The sequence below is a fragment of the Stigmatopora nigra genome, chromosome 5 (assembly GCF_051989575.1).
Source record: "Stigmatopora nigra isolate UIUO_SnigA chromosome 5, RoL_Snig_1.1, whole genome shotgun sequence".
NCBI classification, from domain to species: domain Eukaryota; kingdom Metazoa; phylum Chordata; class Actinopteri; order Syngnathiformes; family Syngnathidae; genus Stigmatopora; species Stigmatopora nigra.
Genome location: NC_135512.1, coordinates 11,135,749 through 11,144,201, shown reverse-complemented (window position 1 = coordinate 11,144,201; position 8,453 = coordinate 11,135,749). Strand labels below are relative to the sequence as shown.

The following is an 8,453-nucleotide window of genomic DNA, read 5'->3' as shown; positions in this document are numbered from 1 at the left end:
ACGATACATCGTATATTTTAAAAAAGATAAACAAGTTTTTATTCATTCATTAATTTTCTGTACGGCTTATCTTTACAAGGGTTGCACGGGATGCTGGAGCCTATCCTTGCAACTACCGGCACCTATCGAGGGACGGCCTGAATTCTTGGCAAGCCAATCGCAAAATTAATGAATGAAAAGTTTTCAATTAATACTAAATTACTGCAAAATCACTGCAACGTCAAGTAATTATTATAATGACTTGGTCAGACTTGTTTGCCATTGAAGGTGCTCGAAGTCTATTCAAATTGAATTGAGGGGTGTGTCTAGATTTGTCAGGAGCAGCTCTACTGCTTTTCCCACTCTCGTCTTGTCCCTCCTACCCTGCCGTTGTGTTCGTGCAGCTGTGCGTGATTCATAATTACTGCCTGATTTGTGTATTTAAACACCACTGAGTTTAGTATTTATTGTCGGATCGTCTGGGTATTCCATTACCATGCAGCCATGCTACCCTGCTTCTCGATTCCACTTGTTCTCCCTGTTGGTTTCGTTTTTGTTTCGCTAGTCTTTGTTTTGTAAGATCCCTTCTGAGCTATTAAAGTTGTGTTTTGTTACACGTGTTGTTTAGGTAACATCTTTAGTGGTGATGCATGTAGTCAACAATCATACATGGGCCACTATTTGCGCACCAATGTGCAAGATTTCATTTGTCATTGTACATGGAGGAAGGGCCTGGTCAGGCAGACACACACTTAACCATATTAAAGGGAGAGAAGTAATGTAGTTGCAGGGCAATTAGCGTGTGTGCTGAATGAAACAGCGAGATGGGATTGCTTTGAGTTAGTCTCAAAACCCAAGGAAGAAGGCCCCCTCATGGTTTTTCCGGCAAATCTATTTTGTTGCCTTGGCATCAATCAAAGCTGCATGCACATCCTGTTTTGTTTTGGGTTTTTTGTTTAACTAAATTATACTAAATTTATTCCACTTGGTTGTATTTGTTCTGGTTTTATTTGTAGTATTTAATGCAGATGTGGTTTATGTTTGTACAATATGAATTTTTGTCTCAAAATATACATCATGTTAAAGATTGCCCTCTAAAAGTATATGAATTTGATGCACTTGAGCAAATGTGCATATATCCATTTAAAAATATTTTTGAATAAATTCTAAAGCTATATTACAGTCACAAACAAATATAGAAATACATTGAGAATGAACACATTGGAAATTGCCAAGATATGTGGTAAATAAAAATAAAAATAACATCTCGCAAGGACTGCCAATCTTAGTCACAGAAAAAAAATGGGACTGTTGTTGGTCCAATGTAAATTTTCTAAAAGTTATTCAAAATTTTTAGTAGCTGTAGATTCTCTGATTTTTCTGGAATTATCGGAACCAATTCACTAAAGCTAGAAGAGGTTGCTGCATTACATTATGCAAACTATGTAAACATAATACACGCTGAAAGGTCGCCATGCATGCTGCTGACATTTTGTCCTCTGAGGCTCTGTGGACATTGACAATGCAGACAAGGGCTGCTGCCTCTTTCTATAAGACTAGCTGTGAATCTGTTCCAGCCTGATATGATGTATGGCTGACTTTTTTTTGGTGGGCTAATCCTACAGTGTTACAGTGTTATACTCATCATTGTTTGGAACTTTTATTTCATCCCGTATTTGGGAAATTTAATGATTGCTGTAGCAAGACACTCAAGACATTGTAGAACTAGGTAAAAAAAAAACTGGAGCCACACACAGGAAGTCCACAAGGTGGGGACCTTCTGCAGACTGAGACTCAGGTTCCTGCACAGTCCCCTCTGTAGTCTGGAGGTCCTAAAGATCATCTTAACACCATAACGTACAATCTACAAAGGTTTGCAGCCGTTGTACTGTGTGTATTGTATGAAAATTGATTTTACACAAATATTTTTTTAATAACAGACCTTTTTAAATCGATTGATGTGCTGGAAATCTCACGTGATCTGAGCTCACCAGAAATAACATAGACCAAGATGATGAGTGACCAGGACGACACTAACACCTTCAAAATGTCAACTAAACCACAATTGGTCTCAGGTAAACAACCCTACTAGATATATAGTATTAATAATAATACTATTCAATTACTCTGGTGAGTTCCCACTTTTCTATGTGGTGTTTGTATGTTGTCTCCGAACCTATGTGGGTTTCCTCTGGGTACTCTTGACTCCCACATGCCAAAACCATGCATGCAAAGATGGTGAACACTTTGAATTGTCCTTGGTTATGTCTGAGTGTTAATGCTTGTTTATTTGTTTGTGCTCTGCATTTGGCTGGCAACCAGATCAGGGTGTATCCCACCTATTGCGGGTAGTTAGCTGGGATAGGCTCCAGCACCCCCAGTTCTCCCGTGAGCATAAGCGGAATGGAAAATGATTCATTATTAAATACTGAAAGTTAAAATTTGAGTCTCTTTGTGACATTTGCATGGTTAAATTGCATTTGAGATCCCTTACTGTCAACGACAGATATTATAACAATTGAGACAGTACTGTATGATGAAAGTGACAATGCTTACAGTCTGTACTGTGACTGCACATTGCACTAGGATGCATAACGGGGACCTGCCGTCATATCTGCATATCGATTATTTGCGGCTGCCATAAATACACTTTAATGGAAGTGTCAGGGTGTGCGATTGCATATTAACTGCGGTGGGGGGCTCAGCTGTAGCTGCAAAAGAACACAGACCACATGTGAGGGAAAACAGGTACCAACTGCATGCTTGATGAAGATGGACAACGCCTATGTCTCTTTAAATTGTAATCTTTTTATAGTTCCTCCCATCTCCAGGTATTTTCTGAGTTTCTTTCACACATGTGAAGAAAACAACCTAAACACAATGATTTCATTATTTTGTATGCTTATTTGTAGTGCACATATATGTAGAGTGATGAAAAATTATACCAAACTAATACAGCCTTTCTTTTCCAAATTTATACAGTTTTTCAATCCTTCACCTGTGGTACATATCTATGGTTATGGTATAATTTATATCAATTATTATACAGTTTAATTGTATTCTTACAATATGAACAATATGTATGTCTTCTTCAATTTTGCATTCACTTATCCTCACAAGGGTTTTGGGTTTGCTTTAGCCTATCCTTGCTTGTATGTTTTTTATTCTCATTCATGGTCACTCAAAGTGGGAATAATTAGTTATAGGATCCTAATTCGTAAATAAAACCAACCAAGGTATGCACCCTGTTTGAGTGTATTTTTCCAACAGAACCACCATGAGGACCACTTCCATTTTGACCCTAGTGCAGTGGTGGGCATACCGGTCCTCGAAGGCTGATGTGGGTTCAGGTTTTTGTTCCAACCAATCCAGCACAGACGCTTTGCCCAATACGATTTCTGCAGAAAACAAGAAGCACTTGACTGCAATCCACTGATTACACTTATAGGACACCAGATGTGTGAAAGGGTGTCCTTTTTATGGGTTGGAATGAAAACCTGCACCCACTGCTGCCCGTTGTGGAATAGTTTGCCCACACCTGCCCTAGAGTCTGGTTTTGATGGTAATGGTTCTTGTTTGGTTTCAATGCTGCAGCCACTGCAGCCCTTTTTGAAATAGTTTGGAAACCCCTTGCAGTAAACCCTATTGAGCATAAAATGTATATACATGGATTGATATTCTCATCAACTCTACTCTGCCTTGTTTGGACTGCCAGGTCCACTCTGTCGATATCTGCACTGACTTGCTTGTAACAGTAAGTAGATTAAGAGAGCTGTGATTGAGGGCAAATCAATTACTATAGCTCAGTGGTCTGTTAGGGATGGCCAACTGTAGCATGTATCATTGCATTGCAGTAACACTACATTCTTTGTTGAAATGATGTATCCTGAACAAACAACATTACCCTGAAAGTCATTGTGTTCTCTCATTGAGTTGATTAGTCTACTGATTATTTTCAAATATTGCCTTTACTAATCAAGATGTTACTGGTAAAGACTCCTGCTTAAAAAATGATCTATATTGAGCCACATTAATTCTGGGTGGGAGCTGCATGTGGCTCGTGAGCCGCGTGTTTACCACCCTTACCATACCATTACCCAGCTTTGTTTACAAATGCAAATTGGCACCCCAAGATCCAACAATTAGTATTAAATTGAATTGAATGCTTTTATTGTCGTTATACAAGAATGAGATTTAAAGCCTCTATGGAGTTTGCATGTTCTCCCGACCCTGTGTGGGTTTTCTCCAGGTACTCTGGTTTCCTCCCACCTCCCAAACACAAGTTGCCCCTAGGTATGAGCGTGTCTGTGTGAATGGTTGTCCGCCGCCTTGTGCCCTGCGTTTGGCTGGACACTGATTCAGGGTGTCCCCCAGCTCTGGCCCGAAGTCAGCTGTGATCGGCTCCAGCACCCCATGCGACCCTAGTGAGGATGAAGCGGTCCAGATAATGAATTAATAATAATTGATAAATAAATAATGTAAAAGCACACAAGATAAATGAAAATAGAAGTGAATTTGGAGGACAGAAGGTGATTAATTTGATTTGAATTCATCGCAGAGGGGAAAATTGGTTAAATAGACACGAAAATTGAGCAAACTTCAATTCAACTTGTAAAAAAAAGCCCTCTTGAAGTACTTGGAATTTGTCGGCAGCTGTTTGCAGGCGCGGAGGTGAATAGAAGTGAATTGAAGAAGGCGGCTCTTGTCTTTTTCACTGCGCTGCCTCTTTCTCCATCGTCATCACTTGCGTACGCTTCTACTTGCGATTTTCTCCAGTACAAGGGTCCCCCCAGGCACCTTTTAGTCCTCTCTGAGACCCTCCGAAGTCGCGCTTTTTTTCGTTGCACCGCACGTCAAAGCTCTTCTTCGTGTCGCTCCTCTTTTTGTCTTCATCGGGGTATTTTTCTGCCTCTGACCTTTTGTAGTCTCCCAGTTTGGACGTGATTCCCGGTTGCGGCTGGTGCTTTTTCGCCGAGGAGAATGCTGCCTTGACGCGATCAAGACAACCGAGCAGAAGCGAGTGCGCCATGTAAAGAAGGGAAGGTATGAAGAAAACTATTGTTTATCATGGGGGGAAATGTTTAATTGTCTTAGTTTGGGAGTGTGGCTTGAATTTAGTCATTTTGGGTGATTTTAGTCTAGTTTGTGGAAGTTAATGCGGTGTATTGCAGATTTTTTTGAGTCAATATACTCTACATACAGTTAATTTTTGCCATATAAAAGGGTTGAGTTAGGGAATTACTGAGGCCATCTGAAAAGCTTTCCTGTTTTGAAGGAAGATTCCATCCATTTATCACATTAGGGAGGGCGTGTTATGATGACCCTTCACATATGTCCCTAATATGGAGATCTTGGTTTGTCATTCTATGTTTTCCAAGAAATGTGGGTGGTTAATTGATTACTTTTATGCATTCTTCCCATCTTCCCAGCTTTAATTGTTCTGATCCGACGTTTTAACACATTGCTGCCATCAAATTAAACATGGATTCATCCATTTTCCGAACTGCTTATCCTCACAAGGGTTCTGGGGGGGTGCTGGAGCCTATCCCAGCTAAGCCTGGCGAGGGATACCCTGAATCAGTGGCCAGCCAATCGCAGGGCACAAGGAGACGGGCAACCATTTACGCTAACACTCTGACCGACAGGCAATTTAAAGTGGTCGACCAGCCTATTCTGCATGTTTTTGGGATGTGGGAGATAACCGAAGTATCCGGAGAAAACCCACGCAAGCCCGGGGAGAAAATGCAAAACTCCACACAGTGAGGACCTAGAATTTAACCCTCAACCCCAAACGAGTGAGGCTGACGCACTAACCACTCGCTCACTTATTTTAAAAATTTGTTTAAAAATTAGCAGTAAAAACTCCCCAAAAAATATTCAGTAGATAATATAAGATATATTTTCCTTCAAGTGCAATGAAAAATTGAAGGGAAATTATTAGACATTTCTGCATTTCTATTTTATTTTCATTCTACTCAATGTCCTAATTAAATTTGACAGAATTTACCAACATCTGCCACCAAAAATCACAGTGTAAATTAGTGTAGATTATACCCACTTGCTCCCTTAAGAGTTGACAGAAAATAAACGTTCGTTCGAGTTACGAGAAAACCGACATACGAGCTCAGTCCCAGAGTGAATTAAGCTCACATGTAGTGGTATCACTTTAGTATGCAGTGTATGTACATGGATGGAAGCAACCTGGATTGTGAATGTGTACACTGACCTACTTTTGACTAAACAAAAACTCTTCTAAATTAAATTAATGTTTCTCACAGCAAACATACCTCCAAATACACGCACAAATATACACACCACACAATTTAAATCCTCTGCCCCCGGTAGATGTGATACAACAGGAAATTGGATGATTTCCCAGAGGTGTCTCCAGTCAAGCCAATTGTATCCGGCAATGCAGCCATGGAAAATGTATGTTGAAGCAAAACTTTGGAAAGGATATTTTTGTGTCTTGACCAAGCCCACTCAGGGAAAAATCTTTGGAGCTCTTATGTGGGTTGGGTTTGACTGTTCTCTCTATCCCTGCTATTCTCTGATCTTACCCTGGTAGTCAGGAACTCAATTAGAATTTGTGATTATACTTATCCTCACTATGTTCCTCACAGTGGAAACAGACATCTGTAATCTCTGTGCTTGCTGTTTGTATCCTTTCCCAAAAATCTTTGTTATCAAGAATTACAGAAATGAACCAGGGCATAGTCTAAAAAAAATCAACATATAGACAGTAAAAATAGATAAATGATCACAGTAGATAAAGGTGAGCACAACATGCCTGATTAAATTTATGTTTGGGGGACTTTGTGCCACAATTGTTTTCAACATTGAACTTTTGAGAGTACCACAACCATGAAATAAAGATTCAAGGGAGTGAATTGGCACTAGTACTGTAAGAAAAAAAACTATTATGGACTGATATAGAGAAGAATTATCTTACATCCATAATGTGGTGGTTACAAAAATCCCATTTAAGTCATGTTTTTTTGTTTTAGCTCTGTCAAGTTTGTGACAGTAGATATAACGGGTTCACTCTCCATTAAAAAATGTGACACCACACTTAAAATACTGTGCTAGGTAGAAGTAAACAAGGTCCTTTGTGTGGTGGTGTGCGAGTGCGGATGGTTGTTTAGGGCTAGTGTGTAGAAAACAAGATAGAGAGAGGGAACGGTTTTTGAAGTGCTAGATAAATTATTGAAAACCGCTCAGAATGGCTCGTTTTTGGCCTTCTTGCCCTGCATTTGCTGTTGCGCATTGTCACACAATGAATAGGGCAGGAAAGAATGGCGTTTAACTTTATTTTCCAACTGGCAGCCTCATTGGCAGGAGAATTTCAAATTTCAGTTAAAATAAACTAATTTAAAGAATAGCTACTACAATTTTTGGTTGGATCCAAGTATGGAGACTATGGGTGAAGTAGACTATATGTCACAATTGAGATTAAGACATCGAAATCCGTAACCTTGACAAGAGACGATGTAGCTGGTCCAAAATTGGAGACTTCTCAAAGTTATGTAGGTTCCTTGACACTTCTCCTCAATTGTTTTGCTAATGCCATTTTAATGTCAAATTCCGACAATTGTATTGGGAGTTTTTTTGTGAGTGTAGATGCTCTTTTTCTTACAACAGAAGCTATTCAAGAACAGTACTCTGCCCTGAGCATCCTTCTGAGAATAATTCATCTGCTTTCGGTGGATGTGTGTGGCTATAAAGCAAAATAAGTCGGGGTGAAAGGGAGGTCAGTGAGAGCACTGCATGTGGGTGGAGCTCAAGGCCATTGGAGCACAGAAATCTGCAAGTATTAAGTAGCTTTACTGCATCATGCACACACATTTAGGAGATTTGTGGGCATAAAATGACTCTCTGTATGCTGTAGTATATTCAGAGGCTTTCACTATCTGTTAAGAACTTATGTAAATAAAGAATTCACTTAGTTGAATCAAAGCTGTATAATGTCAGAGTTTAAAACAAATGTATCAAATATTTACTTGTAGCCTTTGGGTACAATGTGTAAGACATTTATTTCCTCTGGATTCCCAGGCACGAAATCTACTTAGTCGGAATACAACCACATGAGAATAGAAAAGGAAAACAACTTGCTACTCGGAGATGGGATGAAGTCTCTTTGCCTCCCTGAGGTTACTGAAGTTATTATTATATTGAAGCTCCTTAACTTTATTTGACTTCATCAGCACCGATCTTGTAATAGTTGTCTTATGCAAGCTTTGTTTGAAGCTCAGACAAGAGAATTTTTTTTCCCGCCGCTAATTGGGGGACTGATTCTGAACCAAAGTCCACTGATCAGGAATGGATGTGGCAAAAGAAACACATGTGGGAAGAAATCACCAAGATTAATTCAGAATGTATTCAACATGAATGAAAGGGTTGCAACACCATCCCAGTTATCACTTAGGATATTGCATCACTATGCCTTTATCAATCTATTCTCAGTTTTTTTCATT

General features: G+C 39.5%; 1 protein-coding gene across 6 annotated transcripts in view; it reads left to right on the top strand.

The window, feature by feature from the left end:
* LOC144197155 (protein FAM163A-like) overlaps positions 1 to 8,453 on the top strand; it is a 35,563-nt gene that overhangs the window by 19,536 nt on the left and 7,574 nt on the right. For 4 of the 6 annotated variants that reach the window (XM_077717774.1, XM_077717769.1, XM_077717772.1 and 1 more), the window contains one exon: positions 4,905 to 5,022. The gene's annotated coding sequence lies outside the window, so the exon portion shown is untranslated. Of the gene's footprint in view, positions 1 to 1,323; positions 2,055 to 4,650; positions 5,023 to 8,453 lie in introns of those variants that run through there. The other 2 variants (XM_077717771.1, XM_077717773.1) reach the window with 2 other exon arrangements.